General features: G+C 44.0%; 1 protein-coding gene across 3 annotated transcripts in view; it reads left to right on the top strand.

Annotated features, from left to right (window-relative positions):
- Window positions 1-426: 426 nt before the first annotated feature.
- adnp2a (ADNP homeobox 2a) overlaps window positions 427-20,009 on the top strand; it is a 71,124-nt gene continuing 51,541 nt past the window's right edge. Inside the window, exons 1-2 of one of the 3 annotated variants that reach the window (XM_038797008.1) lie at window positions 427-569; window positions 14,999-15,160. The gene's annotated coding sequence lies outside the window, so the exon portion shown is untranslated. Of the gene's footprint in view, window positions 570-1,763; window positions 1,940-14,998; window positions 15,161-20,009 lie in introns of those variants that run through there. The other 2 variants (XM_038797007.1, XM_038797009.1) reach the window with 2 other exon arrangements.

The following is a 20,009-nucleotide window of genomic DNA, read 5'->3' on the forward strand; positions in this document are numbered from 1 at the left end:
GAACTTGACTTATTAATTTCCTCATGTCACCCTCATTTAAGAGCTTTTCTCCATTCTTGGATTACACTTTCTCCATTGGGTAACAACCCAATGGCTTACCATTGCATGGCTGCACCATGCTGATGCATGGTGCAAAGTAGGTCAAGTGTTAAATTTCTCCACGTGGTTGGTGACCGCCTCCAGCATACGTCACTATGACGCTGGCCCTTTAATTCTCGCGAGAATTAATATTTTGGGGGGTCCAGGACCCAACTTAGATTGATAAATTGCAACATTTTTGTACACTGGCTCATTTTGCATTGATTTCTGTTGAAACAAGTTTCAGCAAATTGCTTTATGCATATTTCAAGAGATGCATACGGTACTATATTCCTATTGGTCCATTGGTCGGTATGCAAATTACGCTATACGTCACTTCCAGGTAGAATCGAGCGCCATTTTGTCAAGAACGTTACGGTTCTGGAGTGAATTTATGACAAAAGATCAGATATAGAGGAGGGGAGGGGGAAGAAAAAAAATCATTAAGCAATTTGACAGCGTACCAGCGGAAAGTTGGAAAACGGGCTAAGGTTAGTCGGGTGAGGGAATTTGGCGCGCAATGTTTTGAGTGGAAAGGGGGTGGGGTGAATAGCTCCCTCTTCCAGCCCTGCCTGGTAGTGAGGGGCTGAGGGTAAAGCGGCGTCGGTCGCTATCAGCCCCCCCCCCCCCCCAAACTCAAAAGGAGCCATGCGCTTCCACCAACCACCCCCTTAAAAAAGAAACAACCCTGCACCTTTAACACTCATTGAGTGAACTGGGTACTCCTACTGGTTGGTGCCAGTGCGCCTGTGGCTGAGCTGTTTGGAGGGGGTGTCTTTTTAAATATATGTATATTTTATTGTTTTGTCAGAATGTTTTGCTTTGTATTGCCTCGAGTTTGTAAATAAGTAGACAGCCAACAGGTGAGCGAGTTCACAGCAGCCCGGCGACTGCTCCCGGTGCGGGCAGTACCTGGGCTGCACCTCCCCTCCCCGTGCAGCGGAGAGGATGCCTTCAACTTGCTCAAAGGCGCAAACTTGAATGGTTGGTTATGACACTCTGCCAGGCTGGTTGGTTGGGGGGGGAGTATATCAGATTTTCCTCACAAGCTGCCGGCGTGAAGCGTAGCTGTGCCAGGAGAAGCCTTGCGCGGTAATCGGCGCTTTAAGGTTGCATTGAACATTTTTGCTTAAAAGTAACTTCCATAAGCACTTGGTAGTGTGGTATTCAAGATGGTTTTTTTTTGTGGGGGAAGATGCGGCAAAAAAGATCAATATTCATGCAAAACCTATTTTGATGAAACGTGGAATTAATAGATGCATGCACTTGGGAACTATCTGCTAGAAAGTAAGATGTACTTCTGCCGCATGTAGTTGATCACTGCATTTGATTTGGTGTACTTTCTGGCATTCGTTAGTAATACATTGAAAAGTGGTGTAGTGTGGAGATGAAAAATTATGTACGGTATTGGGGAAACATTGCACTGTAACAAGAGTACTTGCAATGTTGTATGTTCCACGTGATGGCTAACTTTTGTTTGATCAACACTTTAGGATCACTTTCACGCATACAAGTGTAAACATTGCGGTAAATATGGCCCATCGCTAGTCAAGATCGAACCAAATTGATTTGCAAGTGTCCTGTTATTTTTTTCGCCCTCCGGGATTACTAAAGTAGCAGAAGATTTATTGAATGCAATTTCAACTTGATTTTGGCTACTGTAACAGTTCTTACGGGGTGTTATGTACCTTTTTTTTTAGATCAGTATTATTTCTGAGCCACTCTAATCTATGCTGATTCCCTTGTTCCAGTCCAAGTACAGCTAAGCACGTGATCACTGCTATTTATTTCTATTTGACGAGGCTCTCAGCAAATGCCAGTGAAGGCAAGCCAAGTGGGGGCGGGGTTTGGCTTGTTTCAGGTCAGTATTAACCACGTGATCATTTCCATGGTAACAGTGGCTCATTGGGTTCTGAATGGTGTGATTGGTCCCTGGAAACAAGGTGATTAGAAAGTTGATCTGTCATTGGTCAGTAACTCTTGCACTTTATTGGTTGGTTATAATCACCTGAGCACAAATAAATTACATCACAAAAGCAGTGACATCAGAGCAGTTTCAATTGTAATTTTTTACCGGATGTAGACCTAATTATATAACACCGAAATGGACCATATGGTCCAACTGGTGGATGCTCCACTGGCTTCTTCATCTCGCACTATTCCTTCTCCCGCATCTAGTTTCCCCGTGGTACTATTCGCCTCACTGCTTCCCAGTAGTGGGAAGTTGCATTCTATGGATAGCAAAGTTTCTCCTGGATTTATTAATGACTATTTTATATTTGCAACCCCTTAGCTTTAGACTGTCACCAGTGGAAGCATCTTCTCTACAAATATGCTATCATAATGTTCAAGACTATTTATCAGTTCACGTCTTGGTATTCTCTTTTCCAGCCTGTTAGTTAATCCTGTTGGTTACAGCCTCTCCGTTCTGGTGACCTTGTAATTATTTTTGTACATTTTCTAATGCCTAAATGCATCTCTATATCCTTTTTGCGATTATGGAGACCAGAGGGTTTCACAGTAATCTATGTTATGAGGGTCATGGATTGTGTTGCACACACACGAGATGTCATGCAGGCAAATATGCAATGCACCGGAAATGTATGTTACATTTCACATAATACAAGTAATATCCACTCAATTTTCAAACACCCTGCAGGTAATAAATACAGTTATATTTCTTCAGTCCAAGTATCATGCAGCCAGCCTTTTTCTCTATTTGCCTAGATCAGTGAAGTAACTAGCCTCATCACTCGTGACCCATGATGGGTACTATGGAGGCCACCTGCAATTCTTTATCCTTTCTTGGAAGCTCAGGAGCTATTGACATATTCTTTGCGACCCCTGCCAAACTTTCAATCAATTACTGAGCCAACAAATTGAGAATTAATGACTCCTTAATGTCTGGTTACAAGACCAAGTTATTATTTTATTGCTGTACCAAATATTCCTGGAATGCCAGGTGCAATTGGGTGCAAATAAGCTTTTCTCCTGCTGCCCATCCCACTGGTCAGTAAAATTCTTTTAGTAACTTAAAAAAAAAATATTGATACAATTCAAGAGACCGTTAGTCATTGTGATGATCATTATGACTTTTTGCTGTTGAAGCATCTCAACTGTCAGCTTAGTAGTTATAATTCTTCAACATTGGACTTTGAGACCCGCAAACAAATTTGACTTTTGACTGACTTTTTTCCACATGGGCTTTCCCTCAGTGATATTTTCGTCTCAGTTACTGTCTGAATTTGGGATGGAAAAATTGGCAGATGGGAACCTTCCTACACTATTGAAACTCACTACTTTCCAGCAATAGTATTTGTGATTGTGCTGTTTTAAGGAATATGGCTGCTTGAAGAATTTGACGAAATCAATTGACTTCAGCGATTCTTCACAACCTTACATGAAAAATGAAAATCGCTTATTGTCACAAGTAGGCTTCAATGAAGTTACTGTGAAAAGCCCCTAGTCGCCACATTCCGGCGCCTGTCCGGGGAGGCTGGTACGGGAATCGAACCGTGCTGCTGGCCTGCTTGGTCTGCTTTAAAAGCCAGCGATTTAGCTCAGTGAGCTAAACCAGCCCCTTGTCGTTGCTTTAATGGAAACTGTCTAGACTGCAGCTATGATTCGCCTCTGATCACACTCTGCTTCTCCCAGCTCCTCTGCGTTTTTTCTCAATCAAGCATCTTGGCTTGTTCGACCCTCCATTTTCTTTTGAAATTAATTCTCAACTGCCCTGTTTCCCAGTCCCTACAGTGTGTTTCTCACAGATACCCTTTCTTCCCTCTGTCTGCACCGAGTGACTCTTCTGCTTTGGTTTTTCATCTCAACTACTCTTGTCCTACTCCTCTGATTTCACTGCCCTTCAGTAACACCTCAACCCTTTAATGTCTTTTGGATATGCTCTCCCAGCTCCCAATCCCGTGGCATTTGGCACACTCCATTCATCACTTTATGGATGAAGCATTGATCTGTTCAGTCATCTCTTGTTCCTTTCCTTTCCTCTTTGTCTGTAAGTTATCTCACACTTCGACCAGTTTATTGCCACAATGTTTTCCCCAGGTGCCCTTGTTTGCAAGATGAACAAATGACAGACACGGGTTACGGTTTTATGCACAGTTCTCTCATGCTCTCAATATAATTCAGACTCCCACCGAAGGAGGCTGGCCAGGCTACAATCACTCAATGTGGTTCCCCTTTCTTGCGATGATTGTGACAGGGGACTCCCAGGTTATTGCTGAAGATCTTTCCCGATATTTTTTTATATTGATTCTGCTGGCACTGAGTCACTGCTGCCTCACGGGTTTGGTCCCGGTTCCGGGTCACTGGCTGTGTGGAGTTCGCACATTCTCTCTGTGTCTGTGTGGATCTTGCCCCTCAGCCCAAAGATGTGCAGGGTAGGTGGAGTGGCCACACTAAATTGCTCCATAATTGGAAAAAATGGTTTTGAACGGTATATGCCACATACCTGGCCTGAGTTCTGTTTTCTCCATCCAGACTGGAGCTCATTAATGGGAATAAACAGGATACTCCTGTTCTGCCAGGGTGATTCAATCAAGATCTATTGTCCTCTAAAACACGCTTGTCTGACCTGCTATTAGCCCATTATGGAGTCTGCTGGCCTTTTTGTTTGTCCTGCTATGATGTTCATCACCTGTGTCTGGAAGTTAGTTACATATTCATAGCATTGTCTTGTTCATAAATGTAAATACATGGTGTCACTAGTTTGGGCAATACTATTTCCTGGAGTGAGTTCAAGATGCATACAATATTCAAAGCATATTCAATCATACGTTCAGAAACCAATTCCTATTTCTCATTACAGACTCCACTTTTAATTGATCTCCCATTTGTCTTTTTCCATCTTTTGAACATAACCATCGTAAAAGCTTGATATATGGTAACAAGAACAACAGCAATAATAACAAAATGTAATGTACCCTGTATCCAAGGGTGTATTTCCACTTTAGAGCCCCAATCCCAAATATTGTCCCACCAAGTTATTTCTTTCAACTGCTTGATGTTATTACTCTCATGTTTCTTGTTCTACTTGAATATATTTGGGGCAGCAGGGTAGCATGGTGGTTAGCATAAATCCTTCACAGCTCCAGGGTCCCAGGTTCGATTCCCGGCTGGGTCACTGTCTGTGTGGAGTCTGCACGTCCTCCCCGTGTGTGCGTGGGTTTCCTCCGGGTGCTCCGGTTTCCTCCCACAGTCCAAAGATGTGCGGGTTAGGTGGATTGGCCATGCTAAATTGCCCGTAGTGTCCTAATAAAAGTAAGGTTAAGGGGGGGTTGTTGGGTTACGGGTATAGGTGGATACGTGGGTTTGAGTAGGGTGATCATGGCTCGGCACAACATTGAGGGCCGAAGGGCCTGTTCTGTGCTGTACTGTTCTATATATCTTGTGTACCCTTTTTAACCTTTTCTTTAATTGCCTCAATTTTTTCTGTAAGATAGCTCTCTTTTATAGTCTTGCCGTTTCTCTTTTAGTAACGCTAACAGTGACCCTCTCAAGGCAAACTTGATTTTCTCCAAACAGAGAAAGCTAGCCATGTCCGATAGCCAAGTCTCCGACTTCGGGGGCTTTGAGTCCCTCCAAGCTAATAGTATCCGCCTCCGGGCTACCAGGGAAGCAAAGGCCAGAATGTCTGCGTTTTTCTCCTCCTGGATCCTCTGGTCTTCCGATACTCTGAAAATCGCCACCACTGGACTCAGCGCCACCCTTGTTTTAACACCGTGGACATAACATCTGCAAACCCCTGCCAAAATCCCCTAAGCTTTGGACATGTCCAGAGCATGTGGACATGGTTCACTGGCCCTCCTGCACATTTTGTACGCCTGTCTTCCACCCCAAAGAATCTGCTCATCAGGGCCACTGTCATGTGAGCCTGGTGAACGAATCGGGCTGAGCCTGGCATGTTGCGGATGCATTGACTCTACTCAACGCGTCCGCCCATAGACCATCTTCTATCCTCCCACTTGTGCTTGACTTTTGATCATTTATGTATGCCTATTTCCCATATATCCTACTTTTTAATGTTTTGTTTGCATTATAGTTATCATTGTAAACCTAAATTCCCAATAGTCACAGCTCAAACCTCTTGTCTCCACTAACATACCCAATCTATGTCCCCATAATGTTTAAATGACTCAGTACAGGTAAAAGTAACACATTTTATGCCACCTTAAATTGTAGAAGAGACTCCTCCATTAACTCATCATTGTTCTCGACCCTTCTTTCTTAGTTCATGAGTGGTGTGATCTGCACCAATGGTGTGTTTTATTCCTCTAAGTTTTTGACTCCCATTCCCTAACCCCAGATAATTAAGTGATGCAAGAATCCCACCATCTGTTGCAGCTTCATTGACACTCCCCAAATTTAACATTATCTACCCACCTGTAGATCCCCTCACTCGTGAACACATAACACTGTTCTTACCCTTTTACAGAAAGTCATTCATTTCTAACCTTTTTGCAATTAAGTACAAAACGATGCAAGAACAACAGAACCACCCCACTTCAACACTCCAATAGCACTGAGAAACCCCCTTCCCCCTTCCCCCAGCCACCACACTCTCCTTAGCAGCTGATAGTAACCAGCACTTTAAAGTGTAGAATAAACAGACTCCATCTCTTGTTTCATTGCCCAAATACAGAAACTCCATCAGGTCTCCAAGTCCCACACAGGCATAGGGTGGAGAAGCTGACCTCCACCTCAATAGGACTGGCCTGCAAGCAATTAGCGAGGGAAGGCTGAAACATCTGACCTGCACCTGCCTGCAGGTCTGATACCCCAAATATGACCCCCAGGGGACTGGGCTCCAAGTATACATGCAGGATCGCTGACACGGTGCTGAAAAACAACCTCTAAAATCTCGCCAACTTCGGCAAGACCAGAGCATATGTGCATGATTGGCCGGACCCCTCCCATTCTGCGGGCAAATGTCCTCCACTCCTCAAACAGCCGGTTCGCCCTGAACCTTGTCAGCTGCACCCTGTGTCTTGACACCAGCCTTGCGCACGAGGTTGGATGTGTTCACCATCTGCAACACAACCCCTCCTCCTGTATCATCCCCCAGCTTCTCCCACTTGACCTTTACCACCTCCAGCGATGCCATATCCACCTCCAAAATCCTACCACAAGTCACCGAGATGACCCCTTCCTCTAACCCCATCGCCGACTGCACTCCCATCAACAACAAGGAGGACGCTGTCACTGAAACATTGGGAAAGCCTTCCTTGCAAAGTCCTGCACTTGCATTTACCTAAGGCCCCCCTCCTCGCGGAATCCCAAACTTCTCAGTCAACTCCTCCAAACTTGCAAACTGCCCTTCCAAAAATAAATCTTTCATTTCTGCCAACCCCAAAACATAGCATCCAGACTTGCCAGCTCAAACACATGATTCTCTCGTTCTGGCATTAGTTTCGACCCCACCCCCAACCTTAAAATGCTGCCTCCATATCTTCAGCATGGCCACCACCACCGGACTACCAGAGCAACTCCAACCCCGACCCCCTAAAAGAACCTGCATCCATCCTCGCCCACATTGCCTCCGGCTCCCTACCCCAGCCCTGCACCTTCTCTGTGTTCGCTGCCCAATAATACAACAGATTTGCAAGAGCCAAACCCCCCGACTTGTCGCCATCCCTGTAGCACCATTCTTTGAAGAGGTAACCAGTACAGTCGACAAGGGGGAGCCAGTCGATGTGGTATATTTAGACTTTCAGAAGACGTTTGACAAAGTCCTGCATAAGAGATTATTGTGCAAAATTAAAGCACATGGGATTGGGGGAAATGTATTGAGGTAGATAGAAAACTGGTTGGTAGAGAGGAAACAGAGTAGGGATTAATGGGTCCTTTTCAAATTGGCAGTCAGTAACCAGTGGGATACCATGGGGATCGGTGCTGGGACCCCAGCTATTCATAATATATATTAATGATTTGGATGAGGGAACAAAATGTAACATCTCCAAGTTTGCAGATGATACCAAATTAGGTGGGAGGGTGAATTGTGACGAAGATGCAGGGATCCTACAGCAAGGTCTGGACAGGTTGAGCTAGTGGGCAAACCAATGGCAGATGCAGTATAATTTGGATTAGTGTGAGGTTATTCATTTTGGAAACAAAAACAGAAAAGCAGATTACTACCTGAATGTTTGTAAATTGGGAGAGGGGTGTGTGCAGCGGGACCTGGGTGTTCTTGTGCAACATTCGCTGAAGGTAAGCATGCAGGTGCAGCACGTGGTAAAGAAGGCTAATGGTATGTTGGCCTTCATTGCAAGAGGTTTCGAGTATAGAAGCAGGGATGTGTTGCTGCAATTGTACAGGGCCTTGGTGAGGCCACACTGGGAGTATAGTGTGCAATTTTGGTCCTTCTCTGAGGAAGGATGTTCTTGCTCTTGAGGGAGTGCAGTGAAGGTTTACCAGACTGATTCTGATGATGGCGGGACTGTCATGTGAGGAGAGATTGACTAGGTTGGGATTGTTCTCGTTGGAGTTCAGGAGAATAAGGGAGGGGGATCTTATAGAGACTTATAAAATTCTAACAGGACTAGACAGGGTAAATGCAGGGAAAATGTTACCAATGATGGGTGTGTCCAGAACCAGGGGTCACAGCCTGAGGATTCAGGGTAAACCATTTCGGACAGAGATAAGGAGACATTACTTCACACAAAAGAGTGGCGAGCCTGTGGAATTCATTACCACAGGAAGTAGTTGATGCTAAAACTTTGAATATATTCAAGAGGAGGCTGGATACAGCACTTGGGGAGAATGGGATCAAAGGCTATGGGGAGAAAGCAGGATTAGGCTATTGAGTTGGATGATCAACCATGATCGTGATGAATGGCGGAGCAGGCTCGAAAGGCCACCTCCTGCTCCTATATTCTATGTATCTTCCGAATCCTCGCTACGGTACCCACCCATACAAATGACAAAATCAACCCTTCCACCCCCATAAAAAACATCTTTGACAAAAGGGCCGGTAAGCACTGGAATAAAAATAAATACTGTGGCAAGATATTCACCTTTGGGTGACATGGTAGCACAGAACTTAGCACTGTTGCTTCACAGCTCCAGGATCCCAGATTCGATTCCCGGCTTGGGTCACAGTCTGTGTGGTGTCTGCACTTTCTCCCCGTGTCTGGGTTGGTTCTCTCCAGGTGCTCCGGTTTCCTCCCACAGTCCAAAGATGTGCAGATTCGGTGGATTGGCCATGATAAATTGTCCCTTAGTGTCCAAAAAAGGTAGGGTGGGGTTACGGGAGATAGGTTGGAGGTGTGGGTTAAGTAGGGTGCTCATTCAGGGGCTGGTACAGACTCGATGGGCCGAACGGCCTCCTTCTACACTGTAATGCTATCCCAATTATAGATTTATTAATTGAATTTAAATTCTACCAGCTGCTACGGTGGGATTTGAAACCATGTCCTATGTCAATGAGCCTGAGCCTCTGCATTACTATTCCAGTAAGAGGAACCAGAGGTCAGACGAGGAGAATTTTGTTTATAAAGTCAGTTGTGATCTGGAATGCACAGTTGTCATAATGTGCAAACATGCAACCAATGAACACTCAGAATAGGACACAACCAATGGGTAGTCAGGACACTCAAGAGGTGGCATCACCACAAGGGGGCATGACATAAACAGTATAAAAGGGACGAGGCACTCGTACCCTACCTCTTGCCACAGACATCACACCCCAGCCCGTGGCTTAGAGCAAGCTGGTACAGTTAGACTGAGTTACTACAGTTAGATTAGCAGAGAGTCGAACTCATTTGAGAACTGTTAATAGTTCAATAAACACGTTGAACTCATTTCAGAGTCTGGAGCATCCTTTAGTTAAGACTGCATCAAGTAGCAGCCTGTGTTATCTGAAGCAGCATAACACAACAACAGTCTGGAGGAGTGGTGGGAACTGATTCAGGAGAGTTGAATAAATACTTGAAGGAAGAAACTCTTTGAGGCTATGGGGAAATGGGAGTAATTGGATAGTGCTCTCAAAGAACTAGCACAGACATGATGGGCTAAATGACCTCCTGTGTTGTATTCTATATTCCATAGACTAGTCATTGGGTCAAGAGTTGATACTACTTTCACTTAAGATGTAGTTCATTGAATATTACTTGGTGGAAGATCATTATTATTTCTGTCTCTTAAAATCCTAAGTAGCATTCTGTTTCTACTATTGGAGAGATGTTTATAATGGCTGTGGATGGACATGAGTGGGTCCTCCCATTGAATTTTGACATTAGAACTTATGATAAAAGGAATCAATAAATAATTTTAAAAATCCATAAATTTGAAGGACATCTTTTAGATTATTGCTGCAATAATTTAAGGTCAAATTCATCTTTGCTTGTACCAAAATTTGCAAACTGTCTCACTTGATGATTCAGCAGGTGGACAAGAATAATGTGAAAAGGCCTTCAGCGTTGGAGAAAGACTTCTTGGGCCTATTAGTCTACCTGGTATTCTTCTTTACTTTGTTGAATGTAATTCAATTTTCATGGATCCCAGTTGAGCAGCTTTGGAATGGTCTGGTGTTAATTCTGGATTAATGTTTGAAGAATTGGGCCATAGATTTTCCACACTAAGCTTGAAAGAATCCAGTTGAGCTTTATCATAGAATTTACAGAAGAAGGCCATTCGACCCATCAAGTCTGCATCGGCCCTTGGAAAGAGCCCACACCTCCACCCTATCCCCGTAACCCCACCTAACCTTTTATTTTTGGAACACTTAAGGGCAATTTAGCATAGCCAATCCACCTAACCTGCACATCTTTGGACTGTGGGTGGAAACTGGAGCACCCGGAAGAAACCCACGCAGACAATGGGGAGAACGTGCAGACTCCACACTGACAGTGACCCAAGCTGGGAGCTGTGAAGCAACTGTGCTAACTACTGTGCTACCATGCTGCCCGAAGTCACTATTGATGGAAGAACTTCATTCTTGTCTCAAGAGTATCCAGTTGCAATCCACATTCTAAAATGGAACCCAGAGCGGCATGGATTCTTGCGGGTTGACGCTCCCATTTAAATGAGGATTCTTTTGGAGTTTTGCTGTATTACCTTTTGGGATGAGACCAAATTTATGCAGCACTTCTTTCCTGTGGGTCAGTATCACTGTTTGAAAGAGTAGTTTGCTTGTAGAGGCAGTAACCATAGCAATCAAAGTGGTCTTTCCTCACTTTAACTTTGTTAGTGTAAAGATTTCACTCATTCTGACTAGTGACCATGTTCTGGCAGAATATTGTTGTTGCATATTTTGGGTTTGCAATTAAATTATACCCACTTGCATATGCCTTTTAACATGGGAAAATGTCTTAAAGCGCATCATTGGCGCGATATTATGATTGCGGGGAGGGATTGAAAGCAGTGAAGAGAGTGGCAAGACTATTAAGGGATTTGAACATGAGGATGACATTTTTCACCAAGGGATTTGTGCACTCGGGGGCAATGTAGATCGGGAAGGCCAAGAATATAGTAAGTATGGTTTTGAATGAGCCTGTTTGTAGGCTGCAAGATGGGAAACTGGGCAGGAGAGCATTGGAATCATCAAGTCTGCAGGTAACAAAAACATAGATGTTAGCTTCAGCAGCAGATAGGCTGTGTGGGGCAGAGATGGCTGATATCATGGAAATATCTAGGCAGTCTTGGAGAAGATGTGGTGTTAGAAAATCAGTTCCAGATCAATTAAGACGCTCAGGCTGTAAGCAGCTTGGTTCGTCCTAGGACAACAGCTGGGGAAAGGAATGGAATCAGCTTGAGAATGGTGTGGGGCTCAAGACGATGACCTTAGTCATTATTTTTTAAATTTAGAGGGCCCAACCTTTTCCAATTTAGCGTGGCCAGCCCATCTACCCTGCACATCTATGGGTTGTGGGGACGAGACCCACGCAGACACGAGGAGAATGTGTAAACTCCCCACGACCAGTGACCCGGGGCCAGAATTGAACCCGGCTCCTCGGCATCAGGAGGCAACAGTGCTAACCACTCTGCCGCCCGGCTTCAGTCATAATGAGGAAATTGTGGCCTATCTGAAATATTGGGAAAGTAAACTGTTAAAGGCAGCAGAGGGATCAAGAGATGTGGTGTGAAGTAGAACTGGGTGTCATCAGTGTGTGGGGAATATGACCATCCGATGTCTGAGATGAGGCCAAGGCTCAATTCCAGGATAGGGGTAATGTGAAAGTGACAGGATATCCTCTGCCAAGACTGGATGGTTAAGATACAGGACCCAGCAAATCGGGACAGTGATAAGGAGGTGTTGAAGGATGTTGTGGTTAATTCTGTGAAAGAGGAATAATGCACTGCAACCATATACACATGGAATGTCATTTGTGACATGGGTTAAGCCATTCAGTGCCCAGTAGAGCGGAAACCCAATTGGAGAGGTTCAGACATGGAGTTGCAGTAAAGATGTGCATGGATTTGGGAGGCTAAAACACATTCAAGGATTTTGAAGTCGAAGGAAGGACAAATTGATGTGTTTTGTGTCATGTATCTTGATATGAAATGTCATTGTAATGATGTTTCACCCCTCTAAGGAGGAGGTATGTTAGTCCTTCCTTTTGACTTCTCTTTGTTTCCATTGTTTCTCTTATTTTTGGTCCATGGACCCATAATTTGAATGTGCCTTTTAAGCAATGGGCTTGAGCTGAAGCAGCCTGCTAGCCACGACTGCGTCCCAGAATTTGTTTTTGGAGGAGAAAACGGACTTGTCAGTGATGAATGGATCTTCAGAACCAGCTTTGGAGGAAGCCTGTTTAATTAGCTGGCTGGAAACCTGTGCGTTGGCCAGGGACAGTGTTCTGGCTGACAACAATCGGTGATTGGTTCCTGCATGATGCTTCTGAGAGAGATGGGGCAGACGCAATTCGACCCTGAAGGGAGAAGGGACACTCTCGCACTCTCTTGCTGCTGAAGTAAAGAACTACTTTATTGTTCTCCGTGAGTCTGGCACATCTTTAAAATATATTTGAAAAGATCTGGAATCTACAAAGAGAGTAGACAGCCTTGCCACAGAAAACCATCGCAAGCGGAAAAGGAATAAGTATCAAAACTAATGCTTGAACTTAACTGGAAGCCAACCTACTAGATCGGTGATTCTTTATCCTATTATTATATTATTAGGAAAGGAGTATTAGGTAGTTACATTTTTGTCAGTTTAATTATATTAATGTTAAATAATAAGGTTATTAACTTTGCAAACCTGCTGACTGCAGTTTTTTTTGGACTTAGTGAAGGTCCTCCGCTATTTTAAAATAACTTGTGTTGTGATTCTGGGTCAAGTGGGCTGGAATTAAGCGTGCACTAGCCCAGGGGCTCGTGACAGACTGGAGTTGGTAATTTTCAAAGCCAGAGGAACCAAACTGCTTTTGAGGAGCTCATGTAAACTGTTGCTATCTCGTATGAAATTGACTGTCTTTAATTTAATCTGTAAATAACCCGTATTAATCTTTTCATGACATTCAGTTCTGTAGTTTCTTGGTAGGTACAATAGGTTAAAGTTGCAGCAGAGTTTGTAAAATGTAACATTGAAGTGCATAACTCTATTTGAAGTTTTGAGTACACTTCAGTGAACAACATAATGAACACGGATGCAGCAAAATATTTGAGGAAGTTTAATTGTCTTTAATTTGCAGCACGGTAGCATAGTGGTTAGCACAATTGCTTCACAGTTCCAGGTTTGATTCCCGGCTTGGGTCACTGTCTGTGCGGAGTTTGCACGTTCTCCCTGTGTGTGCGTGGGTTTCCCCCGGGTGCTCCGGTTTCCTCCCACAGTCCAAAGATGTGCAGGTTAGGTGGATTGGCCATGCTAAATTGCCCTTAGTGTCCAAAAATTGCCCTTAGTGTTGGGTGAGGTGACTGGGTTATGGGGATAGAGTGGAAGTGTGGGCATGGGTAGGGTGCTCTTTCCAAGAGCCGGTGCAGACTCGATGGGCCGAATGGCCTCCTTCTGCACTGTAAATTCTATGAATTCTATAAGCAGGCATATGTTGACTATTACAAGGACTCTGTTGTACCCTCAACTCTAAATAATTTTTTGATCAAGATCTCATCAGCAACTGTTCTTGATCATAACTTTTGCAAAGTTATAAAAACAGCTGTATTTTCTCATTAGCCATTGCAAAATCATTTTAGCCTGAAATTGAGAGAGCAATTTGTTCTGACCCAGGCTGGCATGTGTTTAACTACCCTTCGCAGTAGCTCGGATCAGACATTCACCATGTGAGGGATTACCCTTTACTCGTGATGTCCTGTTGTTGTTCAATGCGCTACATTGCCACACAACTTAACAGGACAAGAACAAGAAGTTAAGAGGTGTAACACTTTTGAAGCAAGTAGCGGAACAAATAATTCTTATGTCCTTTTCCGGTGTCACCTTTCACTATCTATCGAAAAGCACTGATTTTCAAAGATTCTCCTTTTTCTTCAGTAATTGAAATGTCCAAAATTGGATTTCAAACAGAAGTTGCATGTTTTATTAATAGTAGATTGAATCATAAATCTATTAACTTAAAAAACATTCAGTTTTTATTTGAAAGCCTTGGCTTCTCCCAAAACCAGAGATTTGACTTGATAATTTTGTCTAAAGTTCAATGTGGATTGTGTAGTTTGAGCATGTGATTTTTGTCAAAATACATCAGTACCATATTATTCGGGTAACTGCTAGTATATTGTCTTATCTTCTAGCAGTTTTTGTCTGATTTGTTTTGAGTATTTTCTTTATGTATAGTGAGGAAATATTTTGTATGAGCTTAAATTTTTTTACAAATATTGCAACAAAAAATAAAAATAAAATGATTAGCAATGCAAACCAGGTACAGTCCAGAAAGAATTATTGCACATATATGAACAAACAAGACAGGAAACATTTAAACTACATCTTTAAGGAATTAGTGTCTTCAATTTGATACAGGATCAATCCAATAACAGAGATTAATAACAGATTAACGGGAAAGGAGGATAAGGCCATATAAATACAAAAGGATAACCATTCAGGCTGCACACTTTCATGTATCGCAAAATCAGGACTTATAATATGGCTCATGGAAAACCCAACAGGAGCAAGTCGGACAAGGTAAGAGTCTATAAATTTAAAATAGAGGTCCCACAGTCTATGGGATGCAGCAGATTTAGATTGGATCACAGATGTCAGGAATTCCACAGGAATGCATTCCATAACTAATTTGTGCTAGTTTTGAATTGAAAGATGATCACTAATCCTGGAGCACAGGATATTCTTACAAGCTGCAAAAGTCAGGATATTGTACAGCCTTTTTTTTTATTAGCATCAGTACTTCTCCCATCTGGAAGACCCAAAATTAGAAACATAGGATTAAATTCTAATGCTCAGTCAAAGATTTTCTCCAGGTCTCTGACTACATTAGACCAATAGGATTGAATCTTAACACGATACGCAGTGTGCACAGTCACCGTTGGCTTTTGGGAACTTTAGGCATATTGGGGATATAGCAGGATTAAACCTGTTTCTTAAGACTAGGTGTGATATGCAATCGGTGTAGCATCTTAAATTGAGTCTCCTTCATTTTATTGCAAACAGAAATTTTACTGGCGTAAATCCTCATCGATGTTAGTTGCCAAGTCTTTTTCCCACGTCTACAGGGTACTCGTGTACAAACACAGGATCTAGTGCCACAGGGCTCGGTCCTTGAGCCCCAGATATTTACTATATATATTTTTTAAAATAATTTTTATTGAAATTTTTTGAAAAATGTATAGCAACAGAACAATAATAATAATAACCCCCCCCCCCCCGCACTCGTAACAACGCATATAACGAACCCCCCCAAACCAATAAACAAAAAAATAATAAATTAACAATAATTAAATTAACATAAACAATACCCCCCCCCCCCGGGTTGCTGCTGCTGCTGCCCTAGTTCCTTATCGTTGAGCCAGAAAGTCGAGGAAAGGCTGCCACCTCCTAAAGAACCCTTGTACCGACCCCCTCAGGTGAATTTCACCTTCTCCAGCTTAATGAATCCCGCCATGTCATTGATCCAGGTCTCCATGCTTGGGGGGTCTCGCATCTTTCCATTGCAACAAGATCCTCCGCCGGGCTACTAGGGACGCAAAGGTCAAAACACCGGCCTCTTTCGCCTCCTGCACTCCCGGCTCCACCCCAACCCCAAATATCGCGAGTCCCCAGCCTGGTTTGACCCTGGATCCTATCACCCTTGACACCGTCCTTGCTACCCCTTCCAGAATTCCCCCAGTGCCGGGCATACCCAAAACATATGGGCATGGTTCGCTGGGCTCCCCGAACACCTAAACGCACCTGTCCTCACCCCCAAAAAACCTGCTCATCCTCGTCCCGGACATATGAGCCTTGTGCAGTACCTTGAACTGGATGAAGCTAAGCCTCGCACATGAAGAGGGGGAATTCACCCTCTCCCGGGCGTCCGCCCATGTCCCCTCCTCAATCTGCTCCCCCAGCTCCACTTCCCACAGCCTTCAGCTCCTCTACCGACGCCTCCTCCACCTCCTGCATCACATGGTAGATGTCAGACACCTTCCCATCCCTGACCCACACCCCCGAAAGCACCCTATCTCTTACCCCCCTGTGTGGGCAGCAAAGGGAACCCCTCCACCTGCCGCCTAGCAAACGCCTTAACCTGAAGGTACCTGAACATATTCCCCGGGGGGAACGCAAACTTCTCCTCCAGCTCACCCAGGCTCGCAAACCTCCCGTCAATGAACAGGTCTCCCAACTTCCTTATGCCCGCCCTGTGCCACCCCAGGAAAACTATTTACTATATTAAAGACTTGGATACAGGGATAGAAAATTCTATAGCCAAATTCTCAGGTGACGCAAAAATAGGTGGGACAATCAATTGCAATGAGGAAATAAGAACCTTGCAAATAGATAGGAGAGTGGGCCAAAATGTGGCAGGTGGAGTTTAACGTGGATAAGTGTGAGACCATGCATTTTGGTCGAAAAAATGGAAAGGCAACTTGTTATCTAAATGGGGAGTGACCTCGGTGCTCCGATCTGGGTGTCCTTGTGCATGAGTCACAGAAAACGAGCAAGCAGGTGCAGCAGATAATAAGGAAAGCAAACGGAATGTTGGCATTTATAGCAAAAGGAATTGAGTATAAAGGTAAGTATTGCAACTATGCAAGGCATTGGGAAAATCGCACCTGGAGTATTGTGCACAGTTTTGGTCCCTTATTTGAGGAAAGATGTAGTTGCATTGGAGGCAGTTCAGAGGAGGTTCACTAGATTGATTCCAGAGATGAACAAAACAGGTATACCGCTTTGGATACTGTTGAGGGAGATGGCTCACCAGGGGAAGGCAGCAGCAGCCAGGTTCATGGCACCGTGGCTGGCTCTGCTGCACAGCAGGGCAGGAAGAAAAATGGCAGGGCTATAGTGATAGGGGACTCGATCGTAAGGGGAATAGACAGGCGGTTCTGTGGATGCAATCGAGACTCCAGGATGGTATGTTGCCTCCCTGGTGCAAGGGTCAAGGATGTCTCGGAGCGGCTGCAGGACATTCTGGGGGGGGGGGGGAGGGTGAACAGCCAGCTGTCGTGGTGCACATAGGCACCAACGATATAGGTAAAAAACGGGATGAGGTCCTACAAGCGGAATTCAGGGAGTTAGGAGTTAAACTAAAAAGAAGGACCTCAAAGGGAGTAATCTCAGGATTGCTACCAGTGCCACGAGCGAGTCAGAGTAGGAATGTCAGGATAGATAGGATGAATGCGTGGCTCGAGAGATGGTGCAAGAGGGAGGGATTCAAATTCCTGGGGCATTGGGACCGGTTCTGGGGGAGGTGGGACCAGTACAAACCGGACGGTCTGCACTTGGGCAGGACTGGAACCGATGTCCTAGGGGGGGGTGTTTTCTAGAGCTGTTGGGGAGGGTTTAAACTAATGTGGCAGGGGGATGGGAACCAATGCTGGAAGTTGGAAGGTAGTAAAACAGGGACAGAAACAAAAGGAAGTAAGGGGAAAAGTGCAAGGCAGAGAAGACATAGTCAGAAATCCATAAGGGCGACAGTACAAGGTACAGTGACTGAGGGGAGCACAGTGAATAGGCCCAGTAATAACAAAAGGAATAAAACTGGAGATGTTAAGATTCAAAACAGAGGTAAAAAAACCAACATAAGTGTACTTTACCTGAATGCTCGTAGTATTCGGAATAAAGTAAATGAGTTGGTGGCACAAATCATCGTAAATGACTATGATTTAGTGGCCATTACTGAAACATGGTTAAAGGATGGTCACGACTGGGAGTTAAATATCCGAGGGTATCAAACTATTCGGAAGGACAGAGTGGATGGTAAGGGAGGTGGTGTTGCTCTGTTATTTAAGGATGACATCCGGGCAATAGTAAGGGATGACATCGGTGCTATGGAGGATAAGGTTGAATCCATTTGGGTGGAAATCAGGAAATGTAAGGCGAAAAAGTCACTGATAGGAGTAGTCTATCGGCCACCAAATAGTAACGATATGGTGGGGCAGGCAATAAACAAAGAAATAACTGATGCATGTAGAAATGGTACAGCAGTTATCATGGGGGATTTTAATCTACATGTCGATTGGTTTAACCAGGTCGGTCAAGGCAACCGTGAGGAGGAGTTTATAGAATGTATCCGCGATAGTTTCCTAGAACAGTATGTAATGGAACCTACGAGGGAACAAGCGGTCCTAGATCTTGTCCTGTGTAATGAGACAGGATTGATTCATGATCTCATAGTTAGGGATCCTCTCGGAAGGAGCGATCACAATATGGTGGAATTTAAAATACAGATGGAGGGTGAGAAAGTAAAATCAAATACTAGTGTTTTGTGTTTAAACAAAGGAGATTACAAGGGGATGAGAGAAGAACTAGCTAAGGTAGACTGGGAGCTAAGACTTTATGGTGGAACAGTTGAGGAACAGTGGAGAACCTTCCAAGCGATTTTTCAGTGCTCAGCAAAGGTTTATACCAACAAAAAGGAAGGACGGAAGAAAGAGGGAAAATCGACCGTGGATATCTAAGGAAATAAGGGAGAGTATCAAATTGAAGGAAAAAGCATATAAAGTGGCAAAGATTGCTGGGAGATTAGAGGACTGGGAAATCTTTAGGGGGCAACAGAGAGCTACTAAAAAAGCTATAAAGAAGAGTAAGATAGAGTATGAGAGTAAACTTGCTCAGAATATAAAAACAGACAGTAAAAGTTTTTACAAATATATAAGACAAAAAAGAGTGGCTAAGGTAAATATTGGTCCTTTAGAGGATGAGAAGGGAGTTTTAATAATGGGAAATGAGGAAATGGCTGAGGAACTGAACAGGTTTTTTGGGTCGGTCTTCACAGTGGAAGACACAAATAACATGCCAGCGACTGATAGAAATGAGGCTATGACAGGTGAGGACCTTGAGAGGATTGTTATCACTAAGGAGGGAGTGATGGGCAAGCTAATGGAGCTAAAGGTAGACAAGTCTCCTGGCCCTGATGGAATGCATCCCAGAGTGCTAAAAGAGATGGCTAGGGAAATTGCAGATGCACTAGTGATAATTTACCGAAATTCACTAGACTCTGGGGTGGTCCCAGTGGATTGGAAATTAGCAAACGTGATGCCACTGTTTAAAAAAGGAGGTAGGCAGAAAGCAGGAAATTATAGGCCAGTGAGTTTAACTTCGGTAATAGGGAAGATGCTGGAATCTATCATCAAGGAAGAAATTGCGAGGCATCTGGATAGAAATTGTCCCATTGGGCAGACGCAGCATGGGTTCGTAAAAGGCAGGTCGTGCCTAACTAATTTAGTGGAATTTTTTGAGGACATTACCAGTGCAGTAGATAACGGGGAGCCGATGGATGTGGTATATCTGGATTTCCAGAAAGCCTTTGACAAGGTGCCACACAAAAGGTTGCTGCATAAGATAAAGATGCATGGCATTAAGGGTAAAGTAGTAG

Source organism: Scyliorhinus canicula, chromosome 5, assembly GCF_902713615.1.
Source record: "Scyliorhinus canicula chromosome 5, sScyCan1.1, whole genome shotgun sequence".
Lineage (NCBI taxonomy): Eukaryota > Metazoa > Chordata > Chondrichthyes > Carcharhiniformes > Scyliorhinidae > Scyliorhinus > Scyliorhinus canicula.